The 7,356-nt window shown below is 41.0% G+C and overlaps 1 long non-coding RNA gene across 1 annotated transcript; it reads right to left on the reverse strand.

The window, feature by feature from the left end:
* Window positions 1–1,550: 1,550 nt before the first annotated feature.
* LOC146694666 (uncharacterized) lies at window positions 1,551–5,510 on the reverse strand. Its single transcript, XR_014914921.1, has 3 exons — window positions 5,153–5,510; window positions 4,223–4,372; window positions 1,551–2,438 (listed from the first exon to the last, which is right to left on the reverse strand). It is a non-coding gene; the product is annotated as an uncharacterized LOC146694666 (long non-coding RNA).
* Window positions 5,511–7,356: the final 1,846 nt, after the last annotated feature.

The following is a 7,356-nucleotide window of genomic DNA, read 5'->3' on the forward strand; positions in this document are numbered from 1 at the left end:
AAATGCTTCTCTGAAGTCTTTGTTTGTTTGTGCTGCTGGTTAAGCAACAGATAGTCAAGTTGTTTCTTTTCAGTGCTTGTTAAAACAAACTAATACCCAATTTTATGCAGTTTTCTATGTGAAATCAAAACAAACAAACAAAACACACAGGGTTATAGAAGGCAGCATTTAAAGCTAACAGATGGAGGCTGAGGTTATTTTGGCTGTTTCAAAGATGTGACTGATGACATCAGGTTTCAAGTACTTTGAGTATTATAAGTATTATAGTATATAAACATATTACCGCAGATTAAATAACACTGGATTTGTGGATTATCTCATCAAAGAATGCATTTAAGTAGGTAGAGAATAAAACAGGACTAAGAGCTGATCCATGGATCACACCACATGAGAGAAAGGTTGAGGATGAGGAGAATTAATTACTGCACAAAATGGTCTGTCTGATGAAGACACAACAGTGGAGGCAGACCCACACGGCAGCAAGCACCAAATCATCCTTTGTCCCTTTGATAAGAAAACAAATCAGTATATCGGGACAGAAAGTATGCAAAATACCTTTAGATTACAGTTCATATCACAACACTTTCTTGGACAGAATTTATTAGCTGTTTAATTGCAGTTTTTCTTTTAATTAAAAAATTTAAATAAATATCCTTTTTTATCTCTGGATAATTGATTTTTTTTTTCTTTTATGGAGCTAATTACAAGATTTTCCATCACATCTCGTCTGCAGACTAACGGCACAGTGCAGCAACAACCACTCCAACTCACTGTTCTTGTCTACAAAGGAGGCATTGTGTCACACTGACTGAGGGAGCCACAAGCAGAACACAAATTATTGATCACTGCCGAAATCTGGAATGGATCTCAGCCTGAGACTGAGCAGCAGGGGGACAGAGGAGTTGGCTGCGCTGTGATCCTAAGACATGAAAGTCAAAGACAATTGCAATTTTAAAAAAAGGGGAGGGGGGGATTAATATTAAATTTGACCCAAGAACATTACAGAACAAGGGTCTTTCCACTGAAACAATGAGGAAAGGGCAGGAAGCCAGGGTCTGTACAGGGAGGTTTAGGTCTGTGTTCGGGGATCATCTCTGTAGTGTTCAGGACAAACAGGGAGAGCTCAGACAATGAGCATCATGCTGAAGGCCAAGAAGACTGCTTGGAACAGACAATGGACTAAATTACTATTATTTCCTTTTTGTAGAACCTTTTGATACTAGAGAGACAAATGATGGTGTAAACGCTGTTTGGCACCAAGAGTCAGAAACAATCCTCGACATGTTGATGGAAGGTTTTTGTGTTTTTACTACAAATGAAAAGAAAAACCTAGAAAAGAGAACGAGAACAAGAGTAACAGGATTACTGAAGCTTCACATTTCTAAGATTGAAATTTATGGTTTGTGATACTGAACACAAATAGATAGCTTTGTCTCGTGAGCAGGGCCGTTGCTAGCCATTTGGGTGCCCTAAGCACAAATGCTTTATGGTGCCCCCCCCCCCGCCACTGAAAAAAAAAAAAAGAAAAACATTAATACTTTTGAATTTCTCAGTGGAATTTGTTTAATTAAATAACAACAAACATGACAGTTAAACAAATAAATAAGGTTAAAGGAGGTTAAAAATACTGTTACAAATAAATACTGAAACAAAAATTGAACATTGGAACAAGAACAAAGAGCCTGGCAATAATGTGTAATTTTTTTTATAAAAAAATAATATATATAATATAATAGTATTATTATTAATATATTTACAAATAGTTTCACAATAGAATTTAAATAAGAAACTTAAATAAGAAAAATAAGAATTTGAACACAAAAGCCACATTCCTTAAGTAACTATGTTAAACATTTTTACAATTCGTTGTCAGAGTATGCCCTAGACTCTAGGGCATACTCTGACAACCAGAAAATGCAGGCGTGGTGTGCCTCTCTAGGGCCTAGAGAGGCACACGCCTGCATTTTCTGGTTGCAAAATCAGCTATAAGGTCATCATATGATAGCTTCTGAGCCACGTCACCATTGATGCTGATAACAGCCAGACCACTTAAACGTTCCTGCCCCATTGATGAACGCAGGTACGTTTTAATGAGTTTGAGCTTTGAAAAGCTTCGCTCAGCAGAGGCAACTGTGACAGGCAGGGTCAGTGCAATACGCAGAGCAATCCACAGATTGGGATATACCTCTTGAAGCTGATTGTCATGTAAAAATGACAGCATTTCCAAAGCAGACGTCTGTGGTGGCAGCTGAGGAAGGTTGATGATTTCCTGCATCATCTCAGGTCCATCAATGTCAGCTACTCCCTTATCTGTCAGTGTCTTCTGTACTTCAGTGCAGTGTTTTTTTTAAATCCTCCTTGGACATCCCATTCACTTTGCTGAAATCAAGCAGCACTCCATATTTCTCCTTCACTTGATTCATGGTCTCAAACCTCTCCTGTAGGGAGATTAAAGCAGAGTCCACAACACAATTGAAAAATGTGACCTCAAGCTTTTTAAGGGCATCATGGAGGGGCTCATCAACAGCTTCATATGCAAACTGCCTTTTTGTGCTCCTGAGCCTTTTCTCCTTCAACTGTGGTTCTATGTTCAGGGCCTCACAGAGTTCTTTGGCAGCTGACACAGCCTCATCAAACCCAGACTGTCTGTATTTAGAGAGGTTACTTTTGGCAGTGTCAATGAGCCTGACAGCAACATCGAGCTGCATGGAGCTGGACTGTAGTAACTTGTTCACCTGGTTTGTGATTGTAAGAAGTTCACACCACACGATGGAGCAAATCAAAAATCGAAATGAGGCTACTTCCTCAGCAAGCACTTGAGCCTCCACCTTTGCGACTGCATCACTTACAGCTTCTCTGGCCTCCAGGAGAGCATCCCTCACTTCTTTTGTCTGACTCCGGACAGCAGTTACACTTTGAAGCCTGCTTTCCCATCTAACGTCACTCCAAGATTTAAGTGTCAATTTCACATGTTTTGTTAAAATGGCCCATCGCTGGGTGGCACTGGAAAAGAAATTGAACAACTTCTGCAAATACCCAAAGTAGCCAGTTGCATCTGGAGAGGACTTGGCAGCATCAGCTATGACCAGATTCATCGTGTGAGCTCCACAAGGCACAAACAATGCTCTCGGGTTTAATTGTAGCAGTCTGGCCTGAACACCTTGCTTCTTCCCCTTCATGTTGGCCCCATTGTCATAGGCCTGTCCTCGACAGTTTTCAAATGGAATGCCAAGCTCCTTCAACTTGTCAAGGACAACATTGGACAGGTTAAGGCCAGTTGTTTGCTCCACATTTATATAGCCAAGAAAGTATTCTTTAATATCTGGTTGTGCTTGGAAACAAACAATGCGTACTATGACTGACATTTGTTCAGTGTGACTCACATCTGGAGTACAGTCAAGAATGATGGAGAAGTATTTTGCCAACTGGATTTGCTTCACAATGGCGCGGAATGTTTCTGAAGAGATAATCTGAATTAGTTCGTTCTGTGTCTCAGGGTTGAGGTAATGTGTGTGGGAACCTTCATCTTTTATGTTGGCCAAGTGATTTGCCATTACAAGGTCATATGTTGCCATAAGCTCTACTTCCTTCAAGAAGTTGCCATTGTCCGGCTCATAAAGACAGTCAGAAGAGCCCCTAAAAGACAAATTTCTGGAAGCCAGTGAGAGAGTTATTGAGAGTAATCGTTTGAGAATCTCTCGCCACTTTTTCCTTTCTGCCTCTAGTAAGGTCAACTCCTGTTGATCTATTGCCATGCTTTTCTTTAGCCGTGTGTCCAGTTCTCTCCACTTAAGCATGCACTGTATGTGGTCTTGGCTACACTCATGACCCCTCAAACGGATGTTGATGTTCGACCAGTCACTGAAGCCCTCTGTACTCAGCTTTATATCCTTCACACTGAAAAGCTTACATGCAAAGCAGAACACAGCATTGTTCTGCGGTGAGTACACTAACCAGCTCCGGTGAACCTTTTCTCCATTGGGAAGAATTTTGAACTTAAGGCTAGTGTGAAATGCTCTTCCATCAGGCCCCTTTGGAAAATTAAAATCAGAGCTGACATTAAAAGGACCTCTCCGCACAATTTCAACACGATCAGCATCTACAATGTGAGCTGGCCAAAGAGCAGGATCGGTTGAAGGGGGCACACATGTCTCCACAGTGTCACTTTCTGATAGTCTCTCAGTGACAGGACTCTCAGTGGTACTTGTGTATGGAACTGTACCTGAACTGGTGGTTGATGGTTCTTGTTCTTCTTGGCTAGGGATTGTTGCAGGGTCTACAATGGCTGGTGGTTGATGTCCAGGGATGGCACTACTACTGGATGGTTCATCCTGTCCTTGAGATCCTCCTTGAACATATTTAAGCATTGACCCTGCATACAAGAGAAAATATTCAGGGATTTTACAGAAATACAATTTTGAATCTACAGTAGGCCTACGAAAGATTGCATTATAAGACTAATAAATTAAGTAAGTCACTGGTACATTTAAAAATTACTAACTATATTTTACATGTATAGATTTTCATAATGGCAAATGGCAATATAAACATGCTGTACATAATTTGATATAAATGCGCAAGTAGGAAATCTATATTACTGGAAGATATAGGTTTCATATTACAGTTTCACCAACAGATGTCGCCCTTGATCTATGAACCTAAAGAAAGACGAGAACTATTTATGTGTTCAGACGTCAATGGCATAAATAAGATATGCGTCTTTATAGATATCCTGAAATGCAGCAACATACAAAGTAATCTTGTCTAATCTGATAATAATACTTGACTGCATCACTGACCTATCCCAAAGTTAAGGTTAATCAGTAGCATGCATGACATTAGCCAGCTAGCAACCTGAGGAGGGAAATGCTAGTCTCACGAATCACGATAACGTTAGCAATCGTGAGTCACGATTGCTAACGTTATCTGAAAACTGTCAATTGAGTGACCATGATGAGTTGCTTTTAGTAGTCCATTCTATATTCATATCCACAACGTAAACAAACTACCCAACATCAATCATTTGCAACATTTGTTAACACAGTATGAACACTGCTAACAGGAGCTATCACAGAGTTGACGGACATGAGCGTGCAAGCAAGGGCTACAATAATGAACTTTTTTTATTATTATTATTTAAACATTGCCTTACCGGCAAGCGACGCCTGAGTTTCATCACGCTTCCTCTTCTTCTTTCTTTTCTCCGCTCCCGACTTCTGTTGCCGTTTCGAGGCCATGTTCAAACAGGTGTTTACCAATTATAGAACAGACCACTGGGAGTGGGGGGGCACCAGGAGGAGACTGGAGACAGGGCACAAAGCAGATTCACCCCTTTTCTCGGGAAAATTGTTTTATGTTGCTTTTGTATTGTTTAACCATATTAATGCATATGATATTTATAGTATTAATATGGTTTACTTTTTTTTTTTTACGACCCTGATTTTTTTTGGTGCCCTACCGGCCATTTGGTGCCCTACGCAGTGTGCGTTATGTGCGTTTGCGGAGCTACGGCACTGCTCGTGAGTGTGAGAAGCTCGTATGATGTCTGTGTAGACAGCTGGACTCATTTAAATAAAAGGAAAGTGCTTCTGAGACACACGGGACCTTCTTCCTGTTGAGGATCAGCATTCTGCTTTTTCACTCACCTCCTTTGTACTGACACTGATCCAGGTTTGCCCAGTTCGTGCTACTACAGTAAATGTCTGCAGCACTGTAACTGCAGCACGCTGTCAGAGGGTAAAATCAATGAGACTTTCAAAAAGAAGTTAGAGACCCTCACATTATTTATTGAAGATAGAAAGTAAATAACACAAAGTGACAGTGTTCTGGGAACCAGTTCAAGGATAAATATATTTTATTGCCGATGACATGAGCTGCTCGTACTCATCACTGTGATATTTCTGTTGTCAACAGGAAATCGTGGATGAGGCAGGTCATGATTAATAGAAATATGCCTTCAGGGAGGCCCTCTGCAAACACTTGTCTATTCTGGGTGAAATTTGAATGGCAGCTCGGCCTGCTGCGCCTCCTACATGAGGGTGACTGCGTGCATCGTGCATCAATACTGGATACCCCAAAGAAAAGAGAGAGAAAGGAAGCAGTGAACGCCTCCACCTGCTCAATCATGCTGTCTCACATGTGAGCACAAACACCCCTCTCTGACTTCACATCAGATGCTCGGCCACACTTAAAGGAGACACATGCTGAGTTTTGTCATCAATAAATAAAAATCAGCAGAGTTTGAAGTTTTATAAACTTATGTTTTATGGAACACTGGAAAGCAACTTCCTTAAATTACTTTACTGCTCGTACTCATAGACCATATGTAAAGAAGATGCATCGCTGCTCCTCTTTCACTGCTGTAATTGCTTTGGTGGGATTGTAGGTACTTAAAAGAAGTGGAAACCAAAGTCAAAGATGGCACTTGATGCATGGAAAAAAAAAAACACTGACTAGCAGCAAGCCTGAGTGGCTCTGCTTCATCCAGTCCAGTTAATACATCCATCCCTCTTAAGGTTGTATTCACAGAGGTCTTAATTGTCTTTGTAACTGTTACAAAGTTAAAAAGATAAATATTACACAGTTTGTGCTCATAATGTGAGCCATAGGTGGATGAGAGGGTGCAGTGGTGTGTTATGAGTTAACTTTACCTAATATTAACACTTTTTACTAAAATGTATTAATATATTATATCAGTTTAATACACTCACAATCATATTAGCTTATACGTGCTAAGTAACAGACTCAGTGTGTTTTAATTCTATTAAAATGCTCCAAAAGGCACAAACAGCTCATAAATATTGATCGGGACTAATATTGGCTCCCCTTGGTTTCCTTGGTCACTGCACAGATATAAGTAATCTCTGCATGCCCCAAGCCTGCCTTCTTCCTACTGTGCATGCCGCTGCAAGGTCTTCCCCAAGTAAGCGATGTGCATGCACCCAGCCATCCACGTGATGTAAAAGAAAGTGATTCATCAGACCAGGCTACCTTCTTCTTTTGCTCCATGCTTCAGTTCTGATGCTCACGTTTCCACTGTGGGTGCTTTTGCTGGTGGACAAGGGTCAGCATATTCACCCTGACTGGTCTGTGGCTATTTTGCTCCATATGCAACAAAAAAGTGATGCACTGTGCCTGACGCTCCACCTATCAGAACCAGCATTAACCTGTTTGGTAATTTGAGCTACAGCAGCTTGCCTGTTGGATCAGAATACCCAGGCTAGCCTTTGCTCTTCACGTGCATCAGTGAGCCTTGGCTGCCCAACACCCTGTTACTGGTTACCGCTGACCACTTTTGATAGATTCTGACCCCTGCAGACCAAGAACACCCCACAAGAGCTACAGTTTTGAAGATGC

This window comes from Copadichromis virginalis, linkage group LG14 (genome assembly GCF_057382275.1).
Source record: "Copadichromis virginalis isolate Kocher_CV1m ecotype Utaka linkage group LG14, C_Virginalis_male_GT1.1, whole genome shotgun sequence".
NCBI classification, from domain to species: domain Eukaryota; kingdom Metazoa; phylum Chordata; class Actinopteri; order Cichliformes; family Cichlidae; genus Copadichromis; species Copadichromis virginalis.